At 42.6% G+C, this 19,159-nt stretch overlaps 1 protein-coding gene across 3 annotated transcripts in view; it reads left to right on the top strand.

Moving 5' to 3' along the window:
• The window catches only part of PARD3B (par-3 family cell polarity regulator beta), a 1,834,390-nt gene that overhangs the window by 1,506,480 nt on the left and 308,751 nt on the right, over window positions 1–19,159 (top strand). The window lies entirely within an intron of this gene.

The following is a 19,159-nucleotide window of genomic DNA, read 5'->3' as shown; positions in this document are numbered from 1 at the left end:
CTTTGACACTGTCAAATAAAGTCCATTTAGGAACATCGTCACTCCACAGATTTTTTTTGGCTTTCTCTGGATTTTCTTCTTTGTGGATATTTTGGGGACAATTCCTTTTGTTTTTTGCCCCATACAACACAGCCAAGAAATGCCTCACCTGGTCTAAAGAGAACATAAGAACATAAGAATTGCCGCTGCTGGGTCAGACCAGTGGTCCATCGTGCCCAGCAGTCCACTCATGCAGCGGCCCTCAGGTCAAAGACCAGTGTCCTATTTGAGTCCAGCCTTACCTGCATATGTTCTGGTTCAGTTGCTGGACTGGCTAGGAAACAGCCCAGATCTGAACCCCATTGAGAACCTCTGGGCCAGATTAAAGAGAGCAGTAGTAGCAAAGCGACCATCCAACAAATATGTGTTGATAGCAGCAATAATCAACTCCTGGTTCCATATAATATCACCTGTTAATCTCCAAAGACTGTAGAAAGCATGCCAAGAAGATGTAAGGCAGTAATCAAGGCTAAGAGATATCAAACGCGCTGTTAGTGAAACTGATGAAGTCATTGGATAACTAGACAAATTATCATTATTAGCTTGGGTAGATCATGAACAGCATTATTTCTGTGAAATGGGCCAAATATTATGCTGGTCTTCTTAAGTAATTAAAGAGTTTCTGTTATTAATAAAAAATTTATGCATTAAATATAATTATGATGTTATAGCCATGTTTTTTTTGTGTTTTTTTTAAGCAAAATGGCTAAAATCCTAGGTGTTTCCACAATTTTGGCCATTAGCATAGAAGCTTAGGCAACCAATAAGCTGAAGGAAAAAACAGAACAGAAGTTTTCTAAATAGGTTGCTAAGGCACTCTCTCTGTAGCTAAGGGGTTCTGAAGGAAATAGAGGCTAAGAGAAGAGATATGGAATGTGAAAAGGGTGAGCACAACTAAAATTAAAACTAGGTCAGACATTCCAAAGGAAGCTTAGCCAGCCAATAAGGGGTTGTGAGGGAGAGGTTGAGGGAACAGATATATAACACAGGTGAAATTTACACTGAGGGAAGATATATAGAATCGTAGACAACCAATAGTCTGCAGGAAGAAAAACCAGAACCGAAGATTGCTAAGCAGGTTCCTAAGGAACTCTCTGTAGCTAAGGGCTGCTGAGGGAAGAGTTAATGCAAGCTGGGAGAGGCATGGGAAATGATACAAAGATAACTGCAGCCCAAAAGCATATCCAGCCAATAGGCTGCAGGAAAAAAAAACCCAGCCCACAAGGTTGCTAAGGCACTGTCTCTATAGCTATTGCTTCTGCCTCCTCCTCCTCCTCCCCTACAGCCCATTGGCAAGAAATTCCTAAAGAATCTTAGCCAATAGGTGCAGAGAAAACAAAGGCACTGCTACTGTAGCTATTGCTGCTGCATCCCCGTCCTCTGCAGCCCATTGGTGAGACATTCCTAAAGAATTCAATTAGCAGGAGGCTGATAGAGGATTCTCAAAACAGAGAATCAGCTTGGATGGAAGAAATACTAAGGGGTCAAGAATACGGTGTAGGGAAAATGTGAGGCTATTTTCATTTTCAAATTTAGGGCACCTCCTCCCCACTACTTAGTGAGCCCAAGAATCTGGGAATGTGCACCCTAATACCTAAACAACAACCCCATTATAACCATTCACCTACTTTCTCAAGTGAAACTCAGTGTTCATTTCTCACACAATCTCTTGTCTAAATACCAATACATTTTTCTTTAAAAATATATAAATAGTTTAACTTAAAATAGGAAACATAAGGATAGCCTTACTGGGTCAGACTAATGGTCCATGAAGCCCAGTAGCCCGTCCCCACGGTGGCCAATCCAGGTCACTAGCATCTAGCAAGAAACCAAAGAGTAGCACCATTTCATGCTACCGATCCAAGGCAAGCAGTGGCTTGCCTTAGGTCTGTCTCAATAACAGATTATGGACTTTTCTTCCAGGAAATTGTCCAAACCTTTCTTAAAACCAGCTATGCTATCTGCTCTTACCACAAGCTCTGGCAACACATTCCAGAGCTTAACTATTCTCTAAGTGAAAAAAATATTTCCTCCTATTGGTCTTTAAAGTATTTCCCTATAACTTCATGGAGTGTCTCCTAGCCTTTGTAATTTTTGACAGAGTGAAAAATTGGCCCACTTGTACCCATTCTACTCCACTCAGGATTTTGTAGACTTCAATCATATCTCCCCTGAGACATCTCTTTTCTAAGCAGAAGAACCCTAACCTTTTTAGTCTTTCCTCATATAAGAGGAGTTAGTACATCCCCTTTATCATCTTGGTCACTCTTCTTTGAACTTTTTCTAGTGCCGCTATATCTTTCTTGAGATAAGGAGACCAGAATTGAATGCAATACTCCAGGTGAGGTCGCACCATGGAGCGATACATAGGCATTATAACATTCTTAGTCTTGTTAACCTTAGTCATTGTTAGTCTTGTTTTTTAATAATTCCTAACAATAATAATTTTAATAATTTTTAGCCACCGACACACATGGAAGGTTTCCTCGTATTGTCACAATGACACCCATATCTTTTTCTTGGGCGCTAACCACCAAGGTGAACCCTAGCATCCGGTAACTGTGATTTGGGTTATTCTTCCCAATGTGCATCACTTTGCATTTGTCCACATTAAATCTCATCTTCTACTTGGACACCCTGTCTTCCAATTTCCTAAGGCCTGCCTGCAATTTCTCACAATCTGCATGTGTTTTAATAACTTTGAACAGTTTAGTGTCATCTGAAAATTTAATCATCTCACTTGTCGTTCCAGTTTCCAGATCATGTATAAATAAGTTAAATAGCACCGGACCCAGTACAGATCCCTGTGTCACGTCAATGTTTACTCTCCTCCATTGAGAAAAATGACCTACCCTCTGTTTTCTTTTCATTTTTTTTTTTTCAGTTCATAAAATTTTTATTGAATAAAAAAATGGAGATACAGAAGGGAAAAGAACATATCCAATGCAAATGGAGGTGAACAGTATATACAACACAAGTGTATAAGTCAGACGTCCACAATAGGTTAAGAATAACAAGGTATATACATACGATCAAACTTCCAACAAATAAACAGGAAACCTGGAGAGAGAAAAACAGGCATTAAATGTCATGAAATGTATCATATAGAAATGTATCATATAGGAATTTGGATCCAGTGATGTAGGGGGGAGGGATAACCCATGGTGTACTCAACTAAAAACAGGTACATGGTGAAGAGCCATATAAAGGAAGAAAAAAGGAAAATAATGAAAAAGTTTTCCCCTTCCTTTCTCTTTTTAAGAAAAACAGGAGTATAGCATGCAGTTAATGCATAAATTAGCTTGTGCTGTCATGCCACCTCGGGAACAATTTCTGCCCATGTGCAGCAATAGCAAGCACTAATTGCATTAAGGCCCAAATTCTATAAATGGCGTCCTAAGTTAAACATGCAAATTGGGGCACACAGCCGATTTGTGTATGTAACATGTTTAACAATCAGTGCGGACAATCAACAATTAACACCTAATAATTGGTTTTAATTAGAAGTTATGTACACAACTTGGTAGGCACATTCTATAAAGTACGTGAATCTCAAAAGGAGGTGTGATTGGGAGGAGCATGGATGGATCATGGGCATTTTTAAAAGTTAAGCACTCTGTTAAACAATGCACCCCATTCTTGCACAATTTAGACACAGGTATTTAGGCCTGGATTTTCTTGGCCTTAAATGGATGACAAAAATGTCCATTAAGTACGACTCTATATATGGCGTTCTATATATGGTGTGTGCCTTTTATAGAATTGCACTAAGTGTCGTTCTGATCAGTGCTGCTTTTGTAGGCACTATATATAGAATTAGGGAAAAACTGCTTGATACACTTTAGTGAAAAGGGTCCTTTGTTTTTTATATATAGTCTTTGTGGAAAGTTTTTTTATGGATGTTAACTTGTAAACCATTTTGAATTGATGGAAGACTGATAATTGTGGTGTACAGTGGTATAGTAAGGGAGAGGAGGTAGTCCGCCTTGGTGGGGGCACCAGCACCCATCCTCCACTCCACCCCTGCTCCTTTCCTCCCCCCCCCTCGCCATGCGCCCCTCCCCTCCCCTAATACCTCTTTAATTTTCCCTGCGCGAGCAGCATTAAGAATTTGCTGCCTGCATCGGTGTCATCTCTTAACATCACTTCTGGACCCCACACCTAGGAAGTGATGTCAGAGGGATAGCTGACATGATGTGGGCAGCAAGTTTGTGATGTTGCTCCTGCCTGGATAATTAAAAAGGTACAGCGGAAAGGAAAGGGGTGCATGCGCAGCGGGGGGGGGGGGGTCGGGAAGGAGAGCAAGTGGGGGGAGACACCACCGCACTGGGTTCCACTCATCCTCGCTATGCCAGTGGTGTTCAGAGAAATGCCTTCCAAGAAGGTAATTTTCAAAGCCAGTTATGCACATAAAAAGGCCCTCCAAAGAAGCATGCCAGATATTCAGCCTACAATATGTGCAACATAATTTAAATATTCAGCTGCCGTATCTGATAGCAGTTGTCACTGAATGTCTGTATGCATAACGGTGATATTCAGCCTCTATCTTGATATAGAAAGGACAACTTTTTTGCTTTTCTACTTTATCCAAATAGTTATCTGGGTAGCGGTGCTGAAAATCCTCACTAACTGAATAACTTCTGATTCTACCCACAGATAATGCTGAAATGGTTAGAGGAACTATTCAATAGCACTATCCATTTAGTGCCACTGGATTATCCCTCTCCCTGGCATTTATCCTCGTAGGAGTGCCAGGACACCATCACTTTGGTGAATAGTTAGGGTGAAATGAAGCACCCCCGATGCATTCCCTATCCTAATTTAAAAGGGCTCAAATATACCACATTAACTTTCACCATCACCACCTGGTTAGTGTACAGGCTAGTAATTTATTTTAAATAGTTGGGACCAATATTCATTTTCACCATAGTTGCCATCATAAAAGTCTAGTCAACCCTAAGAACTATAGTCTTGATATAGTGCTTAGCTGCCCATATCTTTACATTCTCGCTACCCTGTCTGCCTGCATAAAGCTGATTTGATCCAAATGCATCATACTGGGCATTTGCACACCCAGTCTCTCAACAACTTAGCTAGGATTTTCACAACGATAGGAGACAATTTGGGTGATAAGAGCCACCTCAAGATGGATCCCCCCTCTGGTTTACAAAGAATAATTATCACCACTGCTTTCATAAACCCTAGTTGGTCCTGCCCCTTTTGCAGCCCAGTGAACACTCTGGAGAGTAATGGGGCTAATAAGAGAGCATATTTTAAAAAAGAAAAACTTGGGATTTACCCACAGGTAAGGCCCTATTAATATCCCATAAGTCTGGGGGGATATCTCTGCCTCCAGTTTGTCTTTTGCTTCTTGAGGCAGAATTGCTTTAAGAGCTTTTGTGGCACAGTTGAAGATTAGTTTGGTTCCCAAAAGCAAAAAGGCACTCCATTGCCAAGGTTACCAAATGCAGCGTGTATCAGCAAGCATCAAGTGGGACTGAGTGCAGGCCAAGGCCATAGCACTGACTCGTGGCCTGCCAGATGAGTGGAAAGCTCTCCAAGCAGCATTTTCACAATGGCATAAAGTCTGAGGGAAAGGCTTGACTCTCTTCATACCACCTAAGTGATCCTTGGCAGGTGGTGAAAGTTAAAGTTAAGTCCTGGCTGTTCAGTGTATTCTTAAACAATGTTTGTCTACCATCTGGCCACCTTCTGTGATCTCTAGGATCTTGAGCTGTGTGGAAAAGAGGTAATTTTTCAGCGTTGCATTAAATGTGTCAGAAAACCCTGAAATGGATGAAAGTTGTGGATATGACTTGTTCTGCATTTGCCTTTTTGTGCATTGCCTCTTTATAATCAATTTTCAGTTCATTCATTTGGTATTCCATCTAAACAAATGAAATCTAAGCCTTATGGGGAAATCCGCTTTGATATACGAGTATTTTGGATTCCAAGCATGTTTTCGGAACTAATTATGCTCATAAACCAAGGTTTTACTGCATTAGAAGTACAGTAAAACCTTGGTTTGTGAGCATAATTCGTTCCAAAAACATGCTTGGAATCCAAAACACTCGTATATCAAAGTGAATCTCCCCATAAGAAATATTGGAAACTCAGGTGATTCGTTCCACAACCCCAAAACTTTAATACAAATTACTGTATGTACTTTATTGCAAGACCTCACCTGTTTAGAACAGTCACTATACTTCTGCAGCGTTAGAGAGAGAAGAACCATCAGCTCAGCTGTGATGATGTGACGCGTGTATACTGCTATGTGTGTACTCGTATTGCAAGACCTTGCTTGTTTAAAACAGTCACTACACTCCTGCAGCGTCAAAGAGAGAAGAACCATCGGCTCAGCTGTGATGATGTGACGCGTGTATACTGCTATGTGTGTACTCGTATTGTAAGACCTTGCTTGTTTAAAACAGTCACTACACTCCTGCAGCGTCAAAGAGAGAAGAACCATCGGCTCAGCTGTGATGATGTGACGCGTGTATACTGCTATGTGTGTACTCGTATTGCAAGACCTTGCTTGTTTAAAACAGTCACTACACTCCTGCAGCGTCAAAGAGAGAAGAACCATCGGCTCAGCTGTGATGATGTGACGCGTGTATACTGCTATGTGTGTACTCGTATTGCAAGACCTTGCTTGTTTAAAACAGTCACTACACTCCTGCAGCGTCAAAGAGAGAAGAACCATCGGCTCAGCTGTGATGATGTGACGCGTGTATACTGCTATGTGTGTACTCGTATTGCAAGACCTTGCTTGTTTAAAACAGTCACTACACTCCTGCAGCGTCAAAGAGAGAAGAACCATCGGCTCAGCTGTGATGATGTGACGCGTGTATACTGCTATGTGTGTACTCGTATTGCAAGACCTTGCTTGTTTAAAACAGTCACTACCAGTGTTCCCTCTAAGCGGGCGGGTGTTGTGAGCAAACTTTTTTCACCGTGAGCCAAAAATATCGGGCGCCAGCAAGTTATGAGCCAACTCGCCCGATTCTCCTCTCGCCGCCCTGCCATCTGCCGTACGCCTCTTCCGATCGTGCGCTGTGACGAGAAACGTGTGCGCTGCGATGTAATATTTTGTGCGCCAGCGCACGCCAGCGCAGCTTAGCGGGAACACTGGTTCAAATGGTTTTATTTATTTCCCCAAATTTATTTTTGTTATATGCATTGAAAATATTTGATATTGCGTTTAAATCAAAATCTCAATAAACTTGAAACGAGTGCCCGTGAGATTGTGGGAGGGTTAAATACTCAAAACTTAGAAGTTTTTGCTACGCCAGCTTTCTGGTATCTTTACATACAGTGGCGTACCTAGCATATGTAACATCCGGGGCCCATCATTTTTTGGCACCCCCCCCCATCTGTAAGAAAAACATGATTTTTAGTAACAAACCACACGTCACACATGAGTACCTAGGAAAAGGCAGCTTCTTACATATTGCAGTGAGCAGTACATCAATACACCCATTGTAAAACTAAACAAGCCAGACCAGCACAGATCAATCCTACACCGTCAATCCTAACAGAAAACCATGTCTTTCGAACACACAGAACACAGAAAACACCTTCGCCTAGTAAGGAATATGTAATCACAAACTAACCCCTCCCTCTTTTACAAAACTGTAGTGTGGATTTTAGCTACGGAGGTAACAGCTCTGATGCTCATAAAATTCTGAGCATCAGAGCTGCTACCACCAAGGCTGGTGCTAAAAACGCTTCACAGTTTTGTAAAAGGGGGGATAAAATAAAAATACATAGACAAAGGTTAAATTGAACCAGCAAGAAGCTGGACTCTGCATACAATGCTTCACAGAAACAGTGACACATGTCTCCTAAAGCAATAAATAAATAGAAATTTTTTTCTACCTTTGTCTTCTGTGGTTTCTCCTTTCCTCATCTTCTTGTAACTCTCTTCCTTCCATTCACTGTCTGCCGTCTCTCTTCCCCTATATGGCATCTTCTCTCCTTCTATGCCCCTTCCAGAAACTGTATGCCTCCCCCTTCCATCTCTCCTTTCACCCCATTGGTCTGGCATCTCTCTCCTCGCCTTCCCTCTCCCACACCTCTCCTCATAGTCTGGTATCTCCCCTTCCCTGATTCTCTGGCATCTCTCTCCTTTCCTTTTCTTCCATCTTTCGTTCCCCCTCCATGCTCTCACATCTCCCCCTTCCTTTTCCCTTAGACTGGCATACCTTCCTCCTATGCTCCAAGCCCTGGCATCTCCTTTAATTCCCTCCCTCATCTTCCTTCTCCCTCCAGCTGGGTACCGCAACACTCTTCCCTGCAGCTCTGCACTTCCCCACAATTGCCATGCTTCGGTTCCTCTTCTTCCTTCCTTCCTCCCCCCCCACCCCGCGGGACCCTGCGGCACCATCAACTCTTACTCCCTCTAATGTCGGCCCTGCAGCTCCAGACTTCCTCGCACCTTCTCCCCTCCCCCTTTGGATCGCTATTATTTTAAATGTTATAGCCGCGGAGCTGTATCCATCAGTGGAGATGTCTAACCTCGGCCTGCCCCGGAACTCTTACTGCAGCAGCCGCCCGTCTAGGCAGGAACAGGAAGTCACTGTTGCAGTAAGAGTTCCGGGGCAGGCCGAGGTTAGACATCTCCACTGATGGATACAGCTCCGCGGCTATAACATTTAAAATAATAGCGATCCAAAGGGGGAGGGGAGAAGGTGCGAGGAAGTCTGGAGCTGCAGGGCCGACATTAGAGGGAGTAAGAGTTGATGGTGCCGCAGGGTCCCGCGGGGGGGGGGGGGGAGGAAGGAAGGAAGAAGAGGAACCGAAGCATGGCAATTGTGGGGAAGTGCAATCCCCCCAATGCGTCCCCTTACCTTACCTCCCCTTACCTTTGCGACGCGTGTGTGCGCTGTGAAGAGAAACTTTGCGCTGCGATGTAATATTTTGTGCGCGCGCGCAGGCCAACGCACCTTAGCGGGAACACTGGTCACTACACTCCTGCAGCGTCAAAGAGAGAAGAACCATCGGCTCAATTGTAATGATCTGATGTGTGTATACTGTATATACTTGTATTGCAAGGCTGGAGTGTGATTTGACGGAGAGTTCGGCAGTTGGAACTCAAGCACAGTACTGGGTACAGCTTTAGATTCTTGCCCAAAAATAGCTAAGAAAAAATGTAAATTGAATCAGGTTGGGCAGACTGGATGGACCGTCATCTACTATGTTACTATGTATATCAAGTTAAAATGTAATAAAATGTTTTGCTTGTCTTGCAAAACACTTGCAATCCAAGTTTTTACTGTATATCACAATACTTTTTTTGTAAAATAAATATATTCAACTTGTACCTTAAGTGGGAGATAGAGGAAAGGGCTACTAAGCAAAGTGTTTTAGTTGAAACAAATTTGCCTGCTCAATCTAGTCAGTTCCAGGATAAAGTGAAAATTAAAGCAGAACTCATGCTGAGTCATGTAAAAAGCTAAGCCACTCATTCCTCATGTCAGTAATCCAAAACCAAAACTTAGGTTCACATTTCACATCTGCTCTATTTTTTTCCTGTAGACTATAAAGAAGTTAAATACTAGCTCTGTGTGCAGGGGTATAAAAGGCTTTGTGTGATTTTAATAAGCAATTAATTCTGATGTCAGAAAATTGTGTTTTCAATAGGCAGGGTTCCCCAAAAACCACAAGCACTTTTGTTGGACCACATTTAGAAACCAAAATTCCAACTTCTAGAAAACTAGCATTCCTATCTTTTAGTGCAATGGAAGGAATGGAGAATTGGTATAGAAGGGAGGGACCAAAGCAGTAACTCCGACAAATTCCAAACTCTCCTAAAATACTTCTCATCTGATGAAAAATAGACTTTGATATGTTTATTTAAATCCTTGGTAATAAGGACTTTTATAAGAAAGAAGTTCAGCATATTTCTGTTGATGGTCATAGTCAATAGTTTCTTTATAAAAATAACATAATCCTGTTCCTCCATCCTAACATCATTCCTCTACCAGGAGGCTGCTGTTTTATAGACCTGCTAAGCTTTAAAGAATAGGCTTGATTTAGATTAGATTTAATATATTTATATACTGCCATTCGAGGCGGTATACATTTGATAGATATATAATTAAAATCAACAATGATATTAAAACCACAAACAATACTAACCCCCTCTACAGCCCCGAAGCCCTTTAAATCTCTATGGGCTTTGGGGCCAATACCGCAGCGGCCCGCGCTAAACAGCTTCGTAAAAGAGGTCCTAAAACAGTATAACCTGCTCATTATTATACTTAAAAGGTATTATATCTCAAGAACTGGTCATTCTACATCATCATGCACACTAAAAACTATCCATCCCAAAACATCTCCAACCATCCTCCTTCTCAGCCTTGAGATGGATAGGCCTTCAGGCCTATCTTATACTGCTTTATGGCCACATTGTGCACTCCTTATTACTGACGAGCAGCTGCTTGATTGCATCATAGGAATAGTTATATTTTCATGAGCTGACAAAGATATGAAAAGTATGCAGGAGGAGGATCACTTTAAAGACCATACTTTAAGCTTTTCAATCCACCCACAGATTTGACAATAAACATCTACTTACATAAATATGCATACAACTTTTATTCATTTATTACAACTCTCCAACTACTGTTAGAGATTGCTGGCACCATTTTGAGCCTGGTGTTAGCAAGGGCAAAAGCTATTGAGGATCACTCTTACCTGGGCCTCACTGGACTTCAGAAAGAACACAAGGCATGCCCAAGTGAAAAGATAGGGATGTATCTTCTTCCCCTGACCAGCATTTATCCTTTATGTCCATATCCTTGCTTCTCTGTTCAACATTGCCCCTCTGTATCCCTGTCCCACCTTGGCTAGCATCACTTCCACATTCCTTTCTACTCCCTGTATCCAGCTTCATCTCTATGTGCCCCTATTCCTCTCCACATTCTCTGGTAACAAATTCCAGAGTTTAATTACATATTTTTTTCAGTTTGTTTTAAATATATTAGTAGTTTCCTTGCATGTCCTCAAATTCTTATACTTTTAGAAAAAGTAAACAAGAGATTAATGTATACCAGTTCCACTCTATTCAGTATTTTATAGACCTCTATCATATCTACCCTCAGCCATCTCTTCTCCAGGCTTAAGAGCCCTAGCCTCTTTAGCCTTTCCTCATATGGAATCATCCCTTTATCATTTTCATTGCCTTTCTAATTCTGCTATCTCCTCCTTTTTTTTTTTTAGAAGTCTTTATTGAAATCCAAACATAGCAACAAGCAAAAACAGCATAATCAGTTTAAGCAAAGGCTGAGAAATAATTAACAAGTAGCATTATAGAAATCAAGAAAAAATAAATAAGATTACTTTCAAATGTCAAACTCAATGACACAACCCATTAAACTCAGGTAATCGGAACAATTCCCAAATTTGGGCCATTTCTTTCATTCAATGAGCAGTGCAGGGCCGGGTGGGAGCTCAAGAAGCTTACTCCTGCACCACTAGCCATGAGATCAGAAGGAGGGGTGCAGGGCAAGAGCATGGAAAGTTCGCCCTTATACTGCTAGACCAGGGATGTGAGAAAAGGTACACGGGGGGAGGGGGGCGCTGGAGGCTGCCAGTTCTCACAGGACTTGCGAGAACTGGCAGCAGCCATTCAGCAAGCAGCGCAGGGCCGTGTGGGAGCTTGAAAAGCTCACTCCTGCATGCCTGTGCACCGCTGACCACTAGCTGCAAGCTATAAGATCATAAGGAGTGGCACAGGGCAGGAGTGCGGAAAGTTCGCTCCTGCCCATACACCATTGGACCACCAGGGATATGAGAAAAAGTACACGGGCGGGGGCAAAAAAATTGTTAGTATCAGCTGGGATGGGAGACAGACCACCAAAGGTGGAAGATTGTACAGAGTAGGAAGGTGGGACATGGTGAAGAGCCTGGCAGGGAGGGTGGACAGGGTGCAGAGCCTGGCAAGTAATGAGGTGGACTGGGTGCAGAGCTTGGGGAGGGAAGGGGACTGGGTACAGAACCTGATAGGGAAGGGGGCTGGGTGTATAGATTTGCAGGGGAGGGTGTGAAAGAGGGGACATTGGATGCAGATCCTGGTAGGGCATGGACCTTGAATGTTAAGCCCCCGTCTTATATTCGAGTCAACCAATTTTCCTCCTTTATGAGGAGGAAAATAGGGGTCTCGCCTTATATTCGGATTGACTTATATTCTAGTATATACGGTATTTGTAATTCCTTTCTGTTTGTTTTAGTATTGTAAACTTTTTTGACTCATGGATTGAATATAATTTTCAGTGTTGTTCTGTATTCCTTTTCAAATACAGTAAAACCTTGGCTTGCAAGTGTTTTGTAAGACAAACAAAACATTTGATTAAATTTTAACTTGATATACAAGCAATGTCTTGCAATACAAGTACATACAGTATATACACATCACAACTGAGCCGATGGTTCTTCTCTCTCTGACGCTGCAGGAATATAGTGACTGTTCTAAATGAGTGATGTCTTGCACTACAAGTACATATAGTATTTTGTATTAGTTTTTGGGTTGTGGAGTTTCCATTATATCTTATGGGGAAATTTGCTTTGATATACGAGTGTTTTGGATTACATGCATGTTTTTAGAACAAATTATGCTCATAAACCAAGGTTTTACTGTAATTGCTAACATTCTATTTGCTTTCTTAGCTGCCAACGCACACTGAGCAGAGGGTTTCATCATTTCCCATGGGATCAATTCTATCACTTCAAAAACATTTTTACATTCAGGGGACAAAGGAGAAAATACTTACAAATTACAATCTTAGAAAAAAGTTGTAAGAATTTTCTGTATTTTGAACAGGCAAACATCCTCTGCAGAAAGTACTGTTAAGACTAGTGTTGATTTTTCTGTCAAGGATGGCAGTGCTAATCTTTTGAAAGCTTTTTTGGTATATCCTAATGGCTAGAATATTATACATAACATGCACAATGCATTTCTTATCCTAATCTAAACAAATGTCCTTATACACATAACTTTATTCCTGCTTCCTTATTTATAAAGCCGTACCTCACATAAGAACACTGGCATTACATGTACTTCTGGATGAATATAGTCTCAAATGCACATATTCATCCCTCATAGTTTCAAAACATAAAACATACATCATTGTAGACTCAGGACTATAACTAGGCTAAAATTTACATAAAACACTCATACTGTTCAGCTACATTAGCAACGACCTAAAAGGCAGTACAAAGTCAAAAAGTTTGAGAGTGGTATTATGGCGATAAAAGGTGTGAGAGACTTTCAAATAATAATATATATAAATTTTTTTATGAAAAGGGATATCCTCAGTGTGAAGGATCAGCGAGGGGAGGAAAAACCTCCAGCGCTTCACACACCAAGGCAAGAGCAAATAGCCCCTACCTGCATACCATCATTGGATATCTCCCGTGTGCCTCAAAAAAACTTATGAGAAATAATGCAATGAATAATTACAAAATCACACAATTAAGTTAGATCAAAGCCAAAATACCACTCTGAGAACCCCCCCAGCCAACTCCGAGAGAAAAAATAAAAATAAGCACAGACTTAGCTTGGATTGAGAATGAACCGTATCCTCCAATAGGAAAAGAATCCAGGGAATAGCTGATTTAATATATTCTCTTCAAGCGGGGTTCAACCAAGCCCAGCTTCGGTGACAAGGTGACCCTTCATCAGGAATCCATTAAAGTTGAAAAGCTGGAATCATTAAACGCCATGCAGATGAACAATCTAAGCTGGCTGGAAGGAGGGCGGAGCTACCAGAGGGGCTCGCACACCAGGCTTAAGAGCTGAACAGGAAATACATCAAACAAAGGAGGGCCAATGAGCGTCATCTAAAAGAACCGCCCTATATAATGGTTTTCCACTCAATACTGTCAATGAGATATCCAATGATGGTGTGCAGGTAGGGGCTATTTGCTCTTGCCTTGGTGTGTGAAGCGCTGAAGGTTTTTCCTCCCCTCGCTGATCCTTCACACTGAGGATATCCCTTTTCATAAAAAAAATTATATATATTATTATTTGAAAGTCTCTCACAAATAAAGCTAGGGAGGCGTGGTTTGGTGCACATATGCAGGTGACCCTAATGCGCATGCTTAAATTTTTTCCCACCTACAGAAGCTGTCAGTTGCCGGCAGACCACCGATGACTGAGGAAGTGTAAGTGAGTGCCATCCGATTTTCATTTTTGACAAAATGACAGAAAAAGATGAACAATGCTACTGCATTAAATTTTGTGTAAAGCGTGGCGATTCCCAAGTGGAAACAATCTGCAAGATTCAACAGGCCTTCGTGGATGAAGCAATGGGCCCCACACAGATAAAGGAGTGGTATAACCACTTCAGAGATGGCCGCACATCACTGAAGAGTGTGAAGCACGTTCTGGTAGGCCCTCAACATCCAGAAATGAGATCGTCATTGACCAAGTGAGGACCCTGGTGATGCAGGATCATTGAATCATGATCAGAGAACTTGCAGATGAGGCGAGCATCAGCACTGGATCCGTTCGTTCCATTTTGACTGAGGATTTGGGCTTCAGGAGAATTTCAGCGAAGTTCGTGCCAAAGCTGCTAACGATCGAGCAGAAGCAACTCCGTTTGAAGATCGCACAGGACATGCTGGAGACTGTGAGCAGTGATCCCAACTTCCTCAGCACAGTGATCATTGGTGATGAGTCCTGGGTTTATGGGTATGACCCAGAAACCAAGTTGATATTACAATGGAAGCATTCAACATCCCTGAGGCCAAAAAAAGCAAGTCAAGTCTGCAGCAATGTCAAAGTCATGCTGACCATCTTCTTTGACTCCAGTGGCATGGTTCATAAGGAATACGCACCACACGGCACAACCATCACCAAGGGGTACTACCAAGAGGTTCTGCATCACCTTTATAACACTGTGAGACACATATGGATGGATCTGTGGGCAGCGAGCAATTGGCAGCTTCATCACGATAACGCACCTGCCCATTCTTCACATTTGATACGGAGTTTCCTGGCCAGGCTCCCTACTCTATCAACATGGCTCCGTGTGACTTCTGGCTTTTCCCCAAACTGAAAATGCCCCTAAAAGGGACCAGATTTCAGTCAAGAGAAGACATCATGCAGAATGTGACGGACCAGTTGCGAGCAATCTCAAAAGAGATGTTCCAGCACTGCTTCTGACAGTGGCAGAACCGTTGGAAGTGTGTGGCAGTCCAAGGGGACTACTTTGAAGGAGATTAGTATAAGATTGTTGTATCTGAATACGGGTATTTTTTATGAATAAAAGGTCTGATACTTTTTGATCAGCCCTCGTATAATTATCTGGATCACCTCTGGAACCTATATATAAAAAACTCACAGGGTATCAATGTCTGCTGGAAGCTGTTCCTCTTCTCCAGATCTCCCCAACTACTGCAGCTAACAGGAACACCCTGAGAGAATTTCTTCATTTGGGGCCTCCTTGATCTGTTCTGTCCCATCCCAGGGCATTTAACCATCTCCCTGCCTGAGCCCCACCCCTTTGATATGGCAGATTAGCAGCGCCTGCCATAAAGTGACTTAACTTCAACACCAGTAAGGAGTGTTCATAGGGAAACCAGCTGCTACACCACTCTCTCCCTCACAATGTCAAAGCCGTTGTCTTAATTATGCCGGACAGGGCCTTGTTATTAAATAGCAAGAAGGGTATTACAACCAGAATGAAAGAAGTTATCCTTCCGTTGTATCTGGCGATGATGCACCCGCATCTGGAGTACTGCGTTCAATATTGGTCGCTGTACCTAAAAAAGGATATGGCGATACGCGAGAGGGTTCAGAAGAGAGCGATGCATTTGATAAAAGGTATGGAAAACCTGTCTTACGCTGAAAGATTGGAGAAACTGGGGCTCTTTTCCCTGGAGAAGCGGAGACTTAGAGGGGATATGAGAGAGACTTACAAAATCATGAAGGGCAAAGAGAAAGTGGAGAGGGACAGATTCTTCATGTTTTTGAAAACTACAAGAATGAGAGGGCATTCGGAAAAATTAAAAGGGGACAGATTCAGAACCAATGCTATGAAGTTCTTTTTCACCCAACGGGTGGTGGATACCTGGAATGCGCTTCCAGATAGCGTGATAGGACAGGGTACGGTATTGGAGTTCAAGAAGGGATTGGACAATTTCCCAAAGGGGATAGAAGGGTATAGATAGAGGGTTACTAACAGGTCCTGGACCTGATGGTCCGCCGCGTGAACGGACTTCTGGGCTGATGGACCCCTGGTCTGACCCAGCAGAGGCACTGCTTATGTTCTTATTTCTCAGAACGTGATGCTGGATCCCAGATATGTCTAGAGAGCATTTTCTGTGTTCCATTAACTTACAGTTTTGTTTATTTCAAAAGCCTTTTAATCAAATTGCTGCTGTTCACAATATTTAAATGGAAAGTGGAAATATTTCAGCATGAACTTGAGCATAAATGCTTCACTATTTATTTACCTAATAAGTTATTTCTGTAACAACACAATAGCAAATTACCTCTATAGAACATGGTACCCCAGAGGGGAATTCGTCACTTACCACCTCCCATTGCTTTCACGCAGTCTATCTTTTAAAAAAAGTAATGAAAAAGTAGAAAATGTTTCCTTTTAGCATCATTAGTGTCTCCTACACATCTAAATAATACTTTTTCTTTCAAGTTTTATTTTTAAACACGAGAAGCTCCATTTTGCTTAGCATGTCAAGGTAAAAATTGGAAAGTTCACAATTAAGCTGGTATTTTACAGCTCTGCTAAATGCCACCATATATAAATGCTGGCAATTTTATGTATAGGGAACCCGATTTATAAAATATACAGTATACTGTAAGTAGAAGTGATGTAAGTTAAGGAGTGAAGCCCCAAAAGGTATTGCTTTACATGCTGACATATGACCCAAAAGGTTAATTACAATAGCTCCTCTACAGATTGTGCTACCATTAGCTGTCAGGTCATAACACATGGGATTACCGTAAGTTAGAAGAACAAAGTGAGTCCATAAAAAAAACTTGAGGAACAGATTAATTAAATAAAAAATGTGGAGATACTCAAGGAAAGATCTTATATACAGAGTAAAATGGAATCCATAGAAAACAAGCAGAGGAGGAATAATTTAAGACTTCTTAATTTTCCAAAATCACCTGTAATTGCTCCATTAGTAATGATGCGGAAGTATTTCAAAGAGACTGTTAATCCCAGAAGAAAGCCTCCAATAATTAGAGCTCGATATTGCAAACATGTCCACTTCTGTGTATAAGTCTGATATTTCTAACATCTGTTAACTATCTGTATATTGTATTTTGCTGCCTTTTTAAGTTTCTGCATGCTGTATTTCTCTTATCTCTGCATATTGTAACTCGCTGACTGTCCAGCTCTCTTCAATGTAAACCGTCTAGAAGTCTCACGACTATGGCGGTATAGAAGAATAAAGTTATTATTATTATTATCTATGAATGTTGGGGAAAAACAGCTCGTCTCCATTCCAGGAGGAAAAAGTGAAGGGGACTTGAACAACTCTCATATAAAGAAAGGTTAAAGAGCGTGGAGGGGCATAATCAAAAAAAGCGTCTAAGTCCTCTTTTGGCCTAAGTCCTTAAATGTTCAATGCAGAAGCAGGGAAAGTGTCCATAACCAAAACAAACGTCCTTGTTTTGATTATGGCCTTCCTCTGCCTAAACGCCCAATCTCCACTATGTCTAAAAGTACACCCACACGACGTCTACACTTTTTAGCCATAATGAAACAAAAAAACGCCTAAGCCACAAACGTCCAACAGAAGGAGGAGCCAGTCCTTCGCCTAAAAGCTGGATTCTGTAACCGGTGTCTGTCAAAAACAACACCGGTTACAGAACCCCCCCCCCACACACACACACACACACACACACAACGATTCAGGCAGGAGGGTGTCCAAGCCTTCCTGCCATGTCGAACCGCGACCCCCCTCCACCCCCGACAACATCGGGCAAGAGGGAGCCCAAGCCTTCTTGCCCAGCCGACTCCCCGACGATATCGGGGCAAGAGGGAGCCCAAACCCCCCAACGACTGCCCCCCCAGAACCCCCGATCGCCTCCCCAGCCGACCCGCAACCCCCGGCTGACCCCACGACCCCCCACCCCCATCCCCCTTCCCCGTACCTTGTTTCAAGTTGGCCGGACAGACGGGTGCCAAACCCGCCTGTCCAGCAGGCAGCCAACAGTAGAATGGGGCCGGATTGGCCCAGCCATCCCAAAGCCCCGCCCACAGGTGGAGCCTAAGGCACCTAGGCCAATCAGAATAGGCCAAGGAGCCTTAGGCCCCTCCTGTGGGCGGGGCCTTAGGCACATGGCCCAACCCGGGTTGCGTCGAGGGCAGGAGGGCTTGGGCTCCCTCCTGGCCCGAACGAGTCAGGGGTCGCCGTGGGCCAGGAGGGCTTGGGCTCCCTCCTGGCCCAGTTAATTGCGAGGGGGGGATGGATCGCGGCAGGAGAGATGTCTCATCTCCCCTACCACGATGCCATCACTCTTCTACCGGAACTGCCGCGACCCGCGGCAGGAGAGATAGGGCATCTCTCCTCTACACAAACCTCTTTTCTCTCTGTGCGTTTAGTGGCAGGGGAAAGGCCTAAGCTGTTTTTAGATACGTCTAAAAACCAGCTTTGGTTATGGGTACTTGGACGATCAGGCATTTTGATCGTCCAAGTAGCCATTTAGGACACTTTTTAGACTTTTTTTTAAAATATAATTATCCCCTTAGGGTTTTTCAGTTTAGAGAAGAGTGGTTGAGTGGCGTAGAACAGTTAAACGTAAATTGATTGTTTACTCCTTCGAATAGTAAAAGACCTGGGGACATTCCATGAAGTTACATAGTAATACATTTAAAAACATAAGAAGTTGCCTCCGCTGGTCAGACCAGAGGTCCATCGCACCCAGCAGTCCGTACCTGCGGCGGCCCATCAGGTCCATGACCTGTCAGTGGTCCCTGAACTCATCCTATAACCTATCACTTCACTACTTCAATAGGAGAAAAAAAAATTTTCACTCAATGTATAGTTAACTTCTGAAAGTCACTGTTGGAGCAAGTGCTAAAAGAAAAAGAGTTAATGTAGCTGGGTTTAAAATGGCTTACACAAATTTCTGGAAAAA

The sequence above is a fragment of the Geotrypetes seraphini genome, chromosome 5, assembly GCF_902459505.1.
Source record: "Geotrypetes seraphini chromosome 5, aGeoSer1.1, whole genome shotgun sequence".
NCBI lineage: Eukaryota > Metazoa > Chordata > Amphibia > Gymnophiona > Dermophiidae > Geotrypetes > Geotrypetes seraphini.
This window is presented reverse-complemented; position numbering and strand designations above follow the sequence as displayed.